General features: G+C 47.1%; 1 pseudogene; it reads right to left on the bottom strand.

Moving 5' to 3' along the window:
* Positions 1 to 2,596: 2,596 nt before the first annotated feature.
* On the bottom strand, positions 2,597 to 13,442 carry LOC144134573 (tubulin beta-4 chain-like; annotated as a pseudogene).
* Between the last annotated feature and the right edge of the window lie 2,129 nt (positions 13,443 to 15,571).

Below are 15,571 nucleotides of genomic sequence, written 5' to 3'. Positions count from 1 at the left end.
TTACCTATAGGCAGGACAATGGCTAATCGTCAAGGGTCAGGAATGTCCCCAGAGTTCCATATTCTGTTCAGAAAGTAAAGGAGAGTGTCTTTTTCAGGGCTGTCGAGGTTCCTGAGCATTTCGTTTCTTACTCCGTCAGGCTTCTCAGTCGAGAGGCAGCGATACAGTTAATTTGTTCCCAAGCACACGCATCCAGTTACCTGTCGCTGCTGACTGCGTAGGTAGTAACATATCTGAGTCACTTGTGATAAGCGTTGTGTTTTAATGACCATAAAAAATATGCACAGACGGTGACTCAGTCTGCAGTTGCTTGAGTTAGCGGCAGCTCACACGCGGAAGATAGGCTCGCGACGCGCATTGTGGCTGGCGTTAGCCATCTTGTTCGGCCTTGAGCGAGCACTAGCCAACCACAAACGGTCGCAAGCAAAGATAAGGGGTTTTAAAACATAAAAGTACGCAAAGGGACTGAACAGAGATATGTGTTTTAAAATTTTTCTAAGCCAGCTTGCCCGCCCTAATACGCTCTTTAAAGCGAAGTGGATTTTCTCTAAACTTGCGGCTGAAGGCTCTGGTTTCGCCTCCAGTATTTGCTTGGTCCTTGCTGCGTTTCGTTTCGGCTACTGCGGCTCGAAGTGTGGGTCCTTGTCCTTTGAGGCGCTTCTTTTCCGTTTCGGCGATTGGAATGGCGGGATACCGACGTCGCCGACATTGCGTTTCCGCTGCTGGCGTTGACGGCGTTTGGCCTCAGCCTCGGCTGCTCGCTCTGTGGGATCATGTTGGCGCCGCTGCCGCGCTTGGGATTTCGCGGCCCCCTCGGCGGCTCCCACATGAAAATTTGACGAGCCGGACACATCCGCAGCAGAAGTGACGCGTCGTCTTGAAGAAGCGGTTTCTGCAGGGTGTTTCACCTAACACTTTACATAGTTTATAAATATATGCTTTTTCCAGTTAGAAGAGTGATTTTTTTCGGCATAGCATTGTCATCACTGTAATGCATCTGATTACAACTAAGATGTAGTAAATAGCATGGTGGTTAGCTAATATAGAAAACTTAACTTTTGAACTATTACTATTAGGCACCTTAATTACTGAGATGCTTGTAGCCCACAGTAAACAGTGACCCTATCAGTTTTTAGATAGATAGTGCCGCTGAACACAAACGCTAGTGGAAGCTGATTTCTAAAATGTGGGTTGTCGTGTTATCACTGGGCTTCTGAACAAAGGCGTGGGGAATAGCTTGATCTGCGTGTTGACAGCAATCATGTGATTGCAGCTGAATCGTCTTGGTAGGCAGAGCATGACACTTTTTTCCCTCTAAGGCATAAGATCAAGCGTCCTTACATGCATTGGAGAAACCTGCATGAAAAGTGATTGCCCTAAACAGGTAATCACAACGAGCAGCGCTACTCTTGCCGAGGACGTTTGGCAAAAAGGCAGAACCTCCCAGTCTGCATAGACGCGCAATGTGCCGGAGCGATACCTATAAATGCAGAGGTTAATTTCAAACGGTACCCCGCGTATCCACGCTCCTGGCTAAGAAATGTTATTTATCGCCTTTGACTGAGTGTAAGTACCACTCGATATCCAGTTAGCTGCGGCGCGCATATGTCAATAGCAACCTTTTCCGGAAAAAACCGAAAAATGTAGCCTGTAGTTACAGCATAGAGGCCCCAGTCCGCGTGGCACTGCAGTTGTTCTTCCTTCTCGTCTCTCTCTCTCTCCTTCCTTTCTGTCCCGTTCTTATCCTCGTGGCACTGCTTCGCGGTTACGCCAACGCTGAGCTACGCCGAGATCTCGAGGTGCGAGGTATTAACAGCTGAAGCTGTAAAATAAGGACTCCTTCAACTAATGAAGTGCACATATAACTATTATTGCGATAGAATTAAAAGTCCAGATCACGAGAAAAGCCAGCGTCTGTCCGTCCGTGTCAGTTTCCGGGGCCCACCTGCTACGCTGGGAAGCTGATAACCTGCCCACCATAGCACGTTGCAATGAAATTCAAAGAAATTGAAAGTGCAGTTGCCACCAGCCTACTGTAGCACTGCGCGTCAGCTCATTGGTCCAGGGATATATAGGAAGTCTCCCGAAGAACTGTAGATGCAAATGTGAGTCTTACGGGAGCTCTGAAAAAGCATCCGCAAGTAAATAACAATGTAGTGCAGGTGGTGCAAGAAGGCCCTAAACCGAGTGCCGTGCTCTGAACCCTACAACACCACTGTTAGTTTCCAATAGTTTAGATGAAATTAGTGGACGAATAGCGCATTCAGTGTGCTGCTATTCAAATCCAACCCTTTATTTCTGGATTGAAAGAGCGGACAGAAGATATGCCTAATACAACAATTCTTTCTGCTATCAGATGTGAAATTTTAAACATGATATTAAAGAATTTCAACTGATAAAAAATGGGCCATTTCGGTACCTTTTTGTAATGATCCCTTAAAGAGCTAAGCTGCCACCTGTTTAGGTGACGTATTCCGAAGCGCATTGTCATGTTAATAAAATGCTTGTCAGCAGGTACCGAGGCCAGAGGGAATGTTCCTCTAGCACGTCCAGTGAAGGTACGAGGCGAACAGAGTCGGATGTTTGAAAGGCAAAATGACACAAAAAGAACAAGGCTTTACTGAAAAACCTACTTGCGAAAAAAGGGGTCTGCCTACTGTCTCCACTAGTAAAAAAAGTAAAAAAAAATAGTTAAGCCTCTACATTCTATACGCCTTGGAACTCTCCCTCTTCCTCCTCGACTGTAGCTTCCTGGTGCTGCTGGTATTCTGAAATCAGATCGTTCATGTAGTACTCTGCCTCAGTGAACTCCAGTTCCTCCATGCCCTCCCCGGTGTACCAACGCAAGAAGGCCTTGCGGCGGAACATGGCTGCGAAAAACATAAGTACGCTTGGTCACCAGACATGGTTCACAGGTACTACAACTTGTACGCTGTTACAATAAATAGGTATGAATTGGCGGCATAATGCAGGCATGTGGCCAAAAAGAAAAGTGCAAGAACGAGCGGCGCTTACACGTCAACTGCTTGGAGATTCGCTTGAAGAGCTCCTGGATGGCCGTGCTGTTGCCAATGAAAGTATCAGACAGCTTGAGACCACGAGGTGGGATGTCATAGACTGCGGTCTTAACGTTGTTCGCGAGCCACTCGACGAAGAAGGAAGAGTTCTTGTTCTGGATTTTCAGCATTTGTTCTTCGACTTCTTTCATGGTCATTCATCCCCTGAAGATCGCCGCCACTATCATGTAATGACCATGGCGGGGGTCACAAGCAACCATCATGTTTCTGGCGTCGAACATCTGCTGTGTCAACTCCTGCACAGACAGTGGCCAGTACTGTTCGCTGTGTCGGGACGTGAGTGGAGCAAAGCCAGGCATGAAGAGGTGCAGGCGTGGGAACGGTACCATGTTTACGGCCAGTTTGCGAAGGTCAGCGTTCAGCTGCCCAGGAAACCTGAGAGGAAAGCGAATAGGCTTGATAAGCGTCGACTCAGACTTTCCAACGATGTCGCTTTGGTTAGGATGGTTGGAACAACATATTGGCAGATCCTCTCTGTCTTGATTTTTCCACCCTCACTTTCAAACCCCTGCCCGATTTTCGCCCTCATTCCCATTTGCTGACCCTCCCTGGCCCTCACCCTCACTTCTTTGCTTCCTTGGACACTTCATTATCTCCTCTTAAATACGCGCCAACCCTTCCTGCAGCGTCCTCACTCATTCCAGCACCTTTAATATCAGAGTTATTTTTGTTCTAATACTTCCTGCGTGTTTCGGACATTGAATGCAGGTCATCAGTGCTATATTCTGTAGAAGTTGATCATTCCAAGCTTCTATCCTTTAATAAAAGCCAGTCCACAAAAAGTAGCGGCGATTCTGAACATATCACTTGGTTCAGACGCGTCTTAAAACGACCTCGCATGGCACTCCATATACGAAGCAGTTAGTGTCATCGGAAAACCTAAATTCTGGCCAGGATGCATGCTTTCTTGTTCATGCTGAGGAAATAAGTCCCCTTTTGATGTCACACAAGTCGAGAGGAATAAAGAGTGCTGTGGTCTTCGGAGCTTCCTTCAGGCAAAATACTAGGAACACAACAACGAATAATAAAAACAAGCCGCAACGAGGTAAATGTTTGTGGACATACAGGCTTGAAGCATTAAGGACATTGGGTTAAAAGGCTTTATGCACTTTACAAGTGCAATTTACAATGCGAAAACTGCGCCCCAACTCGATATTCAGAAAAGTGCCGGACACTGATATACGGTCTTAAATCCTTTTCAGAACTCGCGCTGCTCATTCCTAAGCGCAGAAACTTTCATCGCAGTTTCTTTTCAACTCGACAAATGAATGTGTCAGAAAAGTGTAACCGTGCCCTGAAATTCAGTTCGGAGATTATTATATCCCAAGAGAAACGTTGAACGCTGCCCTCTCGCATTACAGGATGACAAAGGTCTGCTTCGTGTAAATAAAAAAAATTATTTAAGGACTGGAGCTCGTATTAGCGAATGTACCCAGCTCTCAACAGCTTGATAAAGCAACCGCTGAACGCGGTAACTGCCGGGATTCATGGAGCGTTTTTACGGCGGCAGGTCTACGATTGATAAAAATTCGAGCGGAAGGCACGGGCAATGTATGTGCGTCGCATCTAAGGGTTTATTTTTTTCTACAGACTGCGTTCTGTGGTAGCCTAGTCACATCCCCCTCGGTTCCGAATGCAAAGGTGCAAATATCGTTATTATATGTGTCAAGTGCTGTCGAAAAACACTTCGCTCTGAACTACGCTAGATATATCACGCTTCGTCTGCATTCTTTCCCTTCTCGCTACACACGCGACAACCCATCTGGCGTCAGGGCGTCAGGTAAGCGAAGCACCGCATTCACATGTGTTAGATTCTGCGTCATTCCTGACTTTCACTGCAGTGTGCGCCTACTTTTCGGAAAAAGTTCAAATCACGTGTCAAGAGAGCGCGGTTGACATACTTGTGGCGTAATTCAATGGGCCATCCAGAGCTCGTTGTCTTGCTCCCCGAGACCGGAATGCGTGTTTCAATGGACGACGTGGATTCAGGTCCTTAGTTCTATTAGAAAATGACGACATGTTTCCTAGATTCCCTCGATATCTTGCTCCTTCCCGGATTTGGAGATGCGCTCTGTATCGCAGACTGGAATTCGCCATTAGCCATTTCAATCCAGACAGCTTCCAAGCGCTAGCCACCGTCAGCACCACCGATCTTATTCTTTCCAGGGCATAAGCTTGTACTAAAATAAATTCTTGGCTTTTCAGCATGTCTGCGTGAGTTGCTGCCTGCTTGGAACAAGTGAATCACTGTCTCCTTTCGTCATATCCGAAGCAGAAATCTGGTAGAGCACTCTGAGCATGTCTCAGGTACCCTACGCTCAGCAAGCGCGCTCAGGTTGCTTGCTTGTTCCCGTCATAGGACCGCAACGGTTTGCGTTGCTACGCAAGCTGCGACCGGAGTTTTGTGCGAGGAATCGCGGCAGACTGAATTCAACAAGACGGAAACACTCGCGAATGAGAGCTCAGACAGGAGAAGGGCGTTCTTTCGCGCATGTTTTCGTCCTGTAGTAACGATACTACCGCGGCTCCGTGCCCAGTAAGCAACCAACCGGACCGCGTTCTTACCTTGCTATAGCTTTTTGGGGTTCCGATGCATGCTGATTTAGTGCACATGTATAGATAAAGTTAAGCACCCCCCTTAGACATGTGGTTACACCCGATATTGTTGCAGACACCAAGTGGTTGAGATCTCCGTAAGTGGGAGTCGTGATCTTGAGGGCCCGGAAGCAGATGTCATACAGAGCCTCGTTGTCAATACAAAATGTACCGTCTGAGTACTCCAGCAACTTGTGCACAGCCAGGGTGGCATTGTAGGGCTCCACAACGGTGTCCGACACCTGGAGGTGGAACGCCGCCCCTTATAAATGTGGCATATCAGATGCACCACGGGTACAACGAATTCGCATCCAAAGGGTTTTATCACTAACCTTAGGACTGGGGACCACGCTGAACGTGTTCATGAGGCGATCGGGGTACTCTTCCAGGATCTTGACCAGGAGCAGTGTCCCCATGCCGGATCCGGTGCCGCCGCCGAGTGAGTGCGTCATCTGGAAGCCCTGGAGGCAGTCGCATGTCTCCGCTTCCTTGCGGACCACGTCCAGCACGGAGTCCACCAGTTCGCCTCCTTTCGTGTAGTGCCCCTTGGCCCAGTTATTGCCCGCTCCACACTGTCCTGAATAGGCAAACAGTTAAAGTCGTATGTTTTTAACAAAAAAAACCTGAGAAAAAAATTGTTACCAGAAATCGCACAAAGGAAATGTCACGTATTGAACACACTGCTCCAACAATTCCCGAGAGGAGGTCATTCTGTATGAATGGAGCAACGACTACAGCGATTAAAAGCAGGCAACAGATGGAGTTCCCGGATAGGACATGTTGTGCTGCCAGCGCATTGACACTCCAGAAAGCGCCTCATGCGGAATTTTATGTTAAACGCTTCGGCAGCAGTATACGGACGTGCGATTAATAGAAATTTTTGAGCAGTGTATCAAATATCTTTCTATTCGATTGTTTGGCTGAGCGAATCAAATTGCATTCGTTCAAAATTATTCCAAACGAATCGAAATTAACCGAATATTTTTCGAATAAGAACGTCGACTAAGGCATGCCGTAGTTTTCTTCCATGGCCATTAAAGAAAACGGTCCATTCAGACGGCGCACAGCACACTGATGCTATCGATCTGCAAGGTTTGTAAGGTTCCACGCCGCCACTATTCATTTCCATTCTTGTGGCAGCGTTCATAATGATCGAATATGAGCTCTAAGACTGGGCTACACGAGAAGGGCTGGGGTAGGTTTAGCAGACCCTGCGGTTATGTGCCCTCACAAAAACCATGATTCCTACGCAGCTCTCGCTCCTCAGCTATTGAAATATGCCGCTAGATTTACGGTATCGTCATAAGTATAAAAGACAACTGTCCTGTCAGTAGTTTGACATGATGGTCGTAAAGCTAATATTCTGACTTCATGTACCCCCTTGGAAGATAAGTGTTGCCTCATTTGACAGCTCTCTCTCCACAGCTCCATATGTCCTACCTCCGTACCGCAGTGCCGCCGTTAGCGCTTCTCTGTGTCGCACGTCATTTCTTTTGTGAGAATACTCACACAGGCAGCGAATAATCGTAAAATATTTGATTCATAATTGAGTCGCTTTTAATCACTAATCGATTCGTATTTATTTCGATTTTAGCGGTACTATTCTATTCGATTTCATAGCGAACCTGCGCTATTCGTATTTGTCTCGGTTCTTAGAAAGTGCTATTCGTACACCCCTAGGCCGCAAGACGTCACCCACACTGCAGCAAGATGTGTAGTAGCGTGAGCCCATGTGTGTGTGCAAGAGGTGCGAAGATCACAAGGCTGCTAATCAGCCTGTCAGGTTCCTAACTCGCTTTAAGGATCACTGAACGTAAATGTCAAACCAAGCAAGATGAATAGATTATTCCTCGAGAACAGTAACGACGTTTTTCTGCGGAGTCGTTGCGATTTCTACGTATGTGAATTGCCTCCTATGGTTTGCAAGAGAAAACGAATCAGGGTAGCTTTTGCTGCAAAAAATGAACTAAATACCCATTTTTGTTAATGGCCACGAACTGATTTCTTAATTTTACGGTGATAGCAAAGTTATGAGTATCAGAGTTTCTTAATATTTCCTATAGAGGTAAATATGGAGGAGCATTGCGTATATTCCTCGATGAACAGGACTACTGATACATGGAAGATGAGGTTTCGTATTTTGCTTGGCTATTGTTTGGCATGAAATGTGAATTTAGCCGTAGGAATAAGACTTCTCGAGATAAACCACAAAGAAATTCTCCTAAAGTTTGCATACCAGCCTCACACTTGCGTTAAATTCATTAAAAATGGATAGTTAAATTAAGGGAAGAACAACTTTTACTAGCGTCTTGTTCTCATCATTTTTGTTTTACTGACTCCTTCCTATGTAATACAAGAAAGGGCCCTTAGAGTATATAAACAACTAAAATGATAAATAAATACATAAACAAATAAGCTAAACGTGTGCGCAGAGGGGAGCATGGCGATGCGGCTACTGATTCAGAGGTGAAATCCACGTTTACGGACCAAATATGCCAAACCAAAAATGAAACCCCATCTTCCTGGCATTCCCGTGGTGGAAGAAGCGCGCTCTAAAAGACTCGCATAGACGATGGCACCACTTCTCCCTCTAGATAATATTGACTATGGTAACTACAAAATGGAGGCGATGTTTTTTTTTTCGATCATTTCTTGATGATTTTGAAACTAAAAATCAAAAAGAAGCAATGCTACTGACTATCGTTTACTGAGCACTGTTATACATGCCCACAATACAAGAACGAGAGCGTTGAAGCCGTAAGTGGGCTTGTGTGATGACAACCGGCAGCCGCAATCATTTTCGCGACTCATCAGCTACGCTTCAACTAAAAGAATAGGAAGGCTGGTTGCTATCCTGCCAACACGTGTTCCTGTCACGTACGGAGAATGGAAAGCGATTTGTCACCTCAATTTTGAGGAAATTTGCGCAATTGTCATCATCATCGGCCTGTGTGCACGGAGGGACAAAGGCCGCTCCATATTCTTCCAATTTACTCCGTCCTGTTCCAGCTGCGGTCACCATACCCCCGCAAACTTCCTAATACACTCCGCCCACCTGACTTTCTTCCGGCCCCTACTGCGCTTGCCTTCTCTCGGAGCCCTTCCAGTATTGGCGGCCCATCGGCTATCTCGATTTCGCATTACATGTGCTGCCCATGATTTCAACTATATCGTTTGCTGATCTGTTCTCTTCATTTTCGCTTGCATTGCTCGCTACGCTGTCCGCAACTTAATTTTGAGCCTTTTAGTTAAGCTTCAAGACTCCGTCCCACAGGTGACTGCTGTCAAGACGCAACTTTGTGCACTTGCTTCTTGAGGAATAGTTGTACACTCCTATTCATGACCCCAGAGTGCCTGCAAAATGCGCACCAACCCATTCTTATTCTGCTAGCTTTTCACTCTTGTGGTCCGTGCCTGGCACTGATTTGGCCTTGTTGAACGAAGAACGTTTTCTTTGACACCGATCGTGAGAGGGTTAAAAAATTCACAGGTAAACATTCCGGTTGCTGCGGTTGAGTTTGCGCTGGTAGTGCCATCCCTCTCCACTTGCCACATTCCCACGTTGCTCCTCTCTAGTTTCATCCTCTCCAGTATTTCCTCATCCTCACTACCCTCCTCTTCAGTTTCTCTAAAGCTTCAAATTGAACAAGCGGCGGCATTTTTCAACGTATTACTAAAGGCCGAGACACTCGGAGCGATTTTCCCGCGAAAAACTGGCCAACAGCCGCACGGCGGCGTCCACCGGGCGGCCGGCGGCAGTTCGCCATCGATCATGTCGAGCTGGATAGGTTCGACGAGCGATCAGCTGCTCGCCGAAAGCGGCCAATCCTTGTCTGCCTGATCCGACCAATCAGGGCGTGACCGCGCCTGACCTCTGCCCACTTCATTTCACTCGGCTAGCCAGCTAGGGTGAATGTGGCTACGCAAGCTGTGCGCGTCATGTAATATGATATTGATCGAAGACGCGTTCAGACGGGACCAATACTTTTCTAGCAGACAAAAACGCTATAGCACCTCGCCCAGCTACACGCCGCGGCTAGACCCGATCACAGTCACCACTGCACAGTGTGCGCAGCCCGTCCTGCTAGAATCTTTACAGAGGCTAGAATCACGCCCTTTCTAGCAACACTGAAATCATGGCAACAGCGGGCGCCGGTTTTTCGCCGCAAGTGCGCAGCATGACGACGGCACTTTCGTCGGGAAAGTTCGCTCTGTGTGGGTCGGCCTCCACACAGCTAGCGGAGTAAAATGTGTCAGGTCATGGTGAAAGGAGCTCAGTGTCACGTGACAGTGTGAGGAGAGTCAGCAAAAAGGTTGGATTGTGGGCGGGTCTCGTTATGCTTGAAAAGCTGGTTGGTTTGACACCCACTTTTTCAAGGTTAAAAAGGTACCATGTCTTGTTGCTACTGGACGTCACTGTCACCATGTGGCTGCGCCGCCACGCTGTCACGTGGTTGGTCATATGGTGCACAGCAGCTGCCGGCGGCGTGGCGCCGTGGCTGATGGCGTAGTTCGTCACGTGGTTGGCCACGTGACCAAGTTCCACTCGGCCAGCTGTAGCTATCGCGTCACTCCAGGTTTAATGAAAGCTAAACCACCGCCAATTTTTCCACAAAGAATACAATATATTTCTTCGGGAAACTGGTTCACTGCACGAGAACGATTATTTAATCGGCAGCGCAGTGGTGCAACCCTCGTAAAACCTACGGTGGCAAAATGAAACCACTGTGCATTGCCTTCCGTGTTTATAACGCAGACTTGTGAAATAGGTTTGCAAGTTTAATAAAATCAAAACAAAAAGGCTGCTTATATTCAGGGACGCCGTACTGAAGCATGCCATACGAACCGCTCATCTGGAGTTACGACATTATTGAGTCCCAAGATGGTATGAGAAAATAAAAGAAAATATGTTTGCCTTCGATATGTCCGCAGTAAGGCGTCCCTTAACTTTCCAATCAATTTCACGTGATATTAATGTGGTATGCATGGCGTCATACGAAGTCCGCATGTTCGCGTATGCCCTGTCGATGAGCCCATATCTAAACCGTATGCTTCATATCGACTTCATATGCACCATTTAGAAAGCATATGAAATTATAGCAGTCGTAATATTCACCATTTCAGTAGGGAAATTTATGGACGATTCATGCTGGGAGCGCTCTTGTTTGGGCAATGCATGTTCTTGGACTTTCGGCGGCGAAAAAAGAATTGGTGATTTTCTAGGGAATATTTATCGCTGTGGAAATGCCATCCCCTTCCTATTTTCTCGCCTAAACATTGGCTGAGTCACGTCAACATACTTGTATGAACTATATGCCTAAAATTTGTGGTTCGCGACAAAAGTCTGTGTACTATAATGGTGCGGCTGGCGTAAGATTAAGATCACACACTATTCGGAAAATTTGTCTCTAATAGCGGTCAGGTTAAACACTGTAGATTAAGGACTAGTTGGACAGGAAAGAAGTAGTGTTTGGGCGGGTGTATTTGCAAATGTAGCTTTTTCTTTTCATTAAAGGTGTAATTGATGTTCCCCGCTCATTTAGGCACGGGATTAAGTCCTGTTGTTTAAGCCTCTCTTAAAATCCAAGTCCGCAGGAGCACAGACAGTGAAGAGCAGCCACTTACCAAACACGAAGTTGTCTGGGGGAAACAGCGCCCCCAGTCGATTCGAGCGGACGGCGTCCATGGTACCTGGCTCCAGGTCAACCAGGATCGAACGAGGAACGTACCTCCCACCTGAAGCAAAAATGAAATCTCATTCAGAACGCGGCAGAAAAGATGATATGTGTCAATTACGAATGAATGCATCACCTCGCTTGAATGGTTCCAGGGAGCGGTACAGACGAAAACGCGACAGAAATGAGAAAATAAGCAAGCCAAAGCAACAAGGATGAGAAAACATGCGGCTAAACAATTCAAAGCAAGTCAGAGCCGAGAGAAAAACCTTTAATAAGAGTTTTAAAAGCATCAATTACACTGGGTGTGGAGTAAAAAATAAGCATGTGGAAGGGTTATTTTAAAAGATTGTTAAAAGAAACTAAATTGAAGTGACAGCGGCAGCCAGAAATTTCTCGCTGTGATCCGGTCATTCCGATAAGAGGCCATGTTACACCTAAAGTATTGATTGGACCACTTGGAATCAAATAAATAAATAAATGAAACTCGTACGGCAAACAGGGCAACGAGACAGAACTTCGCCTGCTGAGGAGAAAATTAGCGTACTTTTGGCGCCACAACGATGCGGTACAAGACGCACACGTCAAGGGCACTCAAAGAGAGATTTGTGGGAATGCAGACAATCAAGCTGGAAAAGCTGCAATAATGCAAAATGTCTCAAATGCAAAACGCTGCTAGACGCTACACTGTCAATGCCACAAAATCATGCACGAATAGAACGCAAAGCTCAAACAACACGGGCATGTCGCCGACTGCTCCACTGTGAAATCAGGCGTCATTTTAATTGCGTGAAAAAGCAGCACGGCGCACTCAACGTGACGCGACAGCTGTACAGTGAAAGTAATGAACTAGAGAAAGGCACGCACCACCGGCATCAGCATAGAATACGTTGATTCTTTCAAGCCTCTGATCGGAAGATCCGGTGTATTCGCCGTTGGCATCAACCGAATGTTCAGCGCTAATGTCCTCCCAGAACTGCAAGCGGGAAAAGAAATCACAAACCAGCATGCCGTCACATCAAGTGCCCACGACCATCAAAGGACGATCAGCGCCTGAAAATCGCGCGAAACATGAAATCATGTCAAACGCCTCAGGCAACAAATCTACAGCTACCGGGTCCTTTTTGTCGGAGCAGACGGATTCGCGGTCCCAGGTCCCGCAGCAAACCGGCCGCGGGATTTCGGCAGAGACTCACAGTTACTTCAATCCTTTCAGTCGCGTTACGAGTGTTAGTCACACCACGAGCAAAACAATTGTCAACTATTTCCCTTTCCCCCTTCTTGGCAGATAATCGACAACAATTGGCTGCAGCCTTCGCAATCTGCGACCCACCAGCGATACCAAATAGCTCAGCAAAGTTCAAACAAATCTCAGACGACGGCTAAGGTCGCACTCAAGTAGTGCTAGCGGTCGTTAAAACATAAACGTGAAAGCATCCCTCTTAAAACACGCAATGCGTTCCGAGCCGGAGCCGAACAATGTGACACAGAAGCCGCGACTAGGTATAGAGGAACTGCGGCTACAAGCAGCCGCGACTTGTTCACAACTCGATGCTTACGCCCACAGCCTGAAATGAGGTTCTTGAGCACGGTGCTACCGACCCGACGTGAATTTGCGAATAAAACTCACTGCAACATACTCTAAAACAAAAACAAACCAGCATGGGCTTGAGCGGCGAAATTACAGACGCTTGAAGAGGTGACTTACCTTCGAACCGATCTGGTTTCCACATTGGCCTACCTGGATTTGGACAATTTCGCGCATCGTGAAAGATGCCCTCTGGTTTCTCTCAGAAGGGCTTCCACCCAACTGTTCCGGTATTTGTATTACCCTTCGCTGGAACACGTCTCTCTCGACCGTGCTCCTATTCGTACGAGGGACAGCTCAGCAGCGGCTAAGAAAATGTCACGGCTTATTGCGGTCAAGTTAGACTCGGCTGCGAGTTCAGATGGAAAGACTTAAGCTCACGCGACTGATCCGACGTCAAGGTTATGCCTAGTGGAATAGGAATTATTTCTTTTTCGGAAATCGCGAGGTCCTCACATGTAGCCGCACGGGCGAACGGGGTAGTCGTCACCTGCATGCTTCATGCCTTTCCTTGTCTTCCTTTTCTTCGTGCTTAAAATTACTCGCTCCAGAAAGAGCCGATAGTGGCGCTGAATCTCCAGATTCTTTTTTTTTTCTAGTGTTGCTTCAGTTCACCGATGCACCGCGTTCAATATTAGAACTAGGACTTCTTATTTGCCTGGTGCACCTGTCTTCAAGCTTGGACTTCTTGTTTTTTTTTTTGGAGCAGAAAATACTTTGGTCGAGTATATAGAGCTTACCAAGTTTGTTTTAATTAACATGTTACAACCTTGGAGCGCTAATTCTACCACCCTTAAGTGTTTTTCAGTTTTCACTGAGCAGATATGACTCAGGCCACAAAAACTGTGCTTCCACCGATCCCCAATTCAGCTTCCCTGCCAGCGCTCCAATGTAGAAGCGCACATTGCTCTCGTCTTCACGCCCCACATATTATTTAAGTACAAGCACTGCGTGGTGCTTTAAATGGGCAGATGTGTAATATCCTTTCTGCGCTCTTTAGTGTGGGACGTCTGTCAATACGATATCTGGTACAGCACTCTCTCCTCAATGACCCTTTTGCCGTGAACCAGAATCAGCAGAGCGTTCTTGGCTGTTTCGCTGCCTCTTATCCTTCTTGAGAATTAGGGCGTTAAAAGAGCCCGTGCTTCCTCTTGTGGCACATTCCAGCGGGCGAACAGGAGCAGACGTGCCGAGCAGGGAAGCACTAAAGCAGTAGCACGCCGGGGGAAGGAGTGCTTGGGCCACTGGAACGGTCACTGCGCTGCTAGAGCTGTATGCCACTTCACGACGCTCGCTTTCCGACTATTCTCTTCATGCGTGCAAGCTAACATGACTGGCAATCATTGTTTCAAGATTATTCATTGCTGCAGTGGCAATCATCCTCGTGCGTTTCGACAACTCCATCGTTTTCTCGATATTTGCCAGAAGGGATGCTGAACTGAAGTCCGCATTCAGAATGAAATTAAAGCTATATTCAGGCTTTCTTAACAAACGTGCCGCACTTTCGGGAATGTGCAACAAAAGCAAAATAATGCCCGCGAACGCCGGATTCGCGATCCAGTCCGCTTCCACCAGGCGCCAACTGCGCGTGCGAAGTGGCAGATGCGGGCTTTCAGGTGCTACTGGCACCTGTCGTGAATCCGCGCTGCCCATGCATCGTATGACTCGGCGGTTTGTTTTCAACTAGTGGATCCTGGGAGAAGGCAAAGAAAGGCGCGCATGCGCAGAACGACGGAACAGAAATAAAAGCACGGAGCAGCACGGATTGCTCACGACTTGCATCGGCGCAGCGGAACTGCGCATGCCCTACCTCCGCATGAAAGTGCTCCCACTTCCGTTCGCCCACTGTCATGCTCCATTGGCCTCAGTTAGAGCATTCTAGTTCTTCTACCATCTGGCACCGCCATTCTCAGGCACAGCTCCATCTTACAAATTTTTCTCATCGGGATCACATCGGTTCTCTTGCTAAAGCCTGCGATAATCCCGCATCTCGGTTCAATACATTTAACACAATACCTTGCTTGTATTACGTCAACCTAGCTATGCTCAACTGCTCGTTTTTGTATCTTCCTTCTAATTCTTGTTGACTAATTCGTGTCCTGCTAATTAACCAACTAGCACTTTCCATTTTTGGCCGATTATGGAGAACACCAGTGAGCGGTCCATACAGGCAGAGCATCTTAGCAGTTATTTTACCAGACGTGTATAAGGTGTTCCATATGTCACTCCCGGTTAGCGCTGCTTAACAATGGATCATGGAACGCTCCAGTAACGCTATTGAATCCTCGGACGTCAAAAAGTTGGAGCTCGCCTGGATAACCAGCGATACACAGCACGTCCAAATACAAGCGCGGTGTGCATGCGTTTGTATGTTGCCAAGTTTACAGGCCAAAGATGGGACTTCAAAATAGTTTGCTGTAATTTACAGATCCCCAATATCCAGGTGCATAGGAGAGAACCACTTAAGAGTGTTCGTAGCATCGACAATCTGAGCGCGAATTGAAATGGTAGGAAGGTTTGTTGCCGGTAATGTCACAAGACTCAACGGTCACAAAGGCAAGCTCAAATTAAGGCGATGAGGATACGTCGGAAAAACTCGCCTACTGCCAGTTACCTCGCAGGATTTTGTAAATACA

Source organism: Amblyomma americanum, chromosome 1 (genome assembly GCF_052857255.1).
Source record: "Amblyomma americanum isolate KBUSLIRL-KWMA chromosome 1, ASM5285725v1, whole genome shotgun sequence".
Lineage (NCBI taxonomy): Eukaryota > Metazoa > Arthropoda > Arachnida > Ixodida > Ixodidae > Amblyomma > Amblyomma americanum.
The sequence above is the reverse complement of the archived record's forward strand: the minus strand, read 5'-3'. Positions and strand labels throughout refer to the sequence as shown.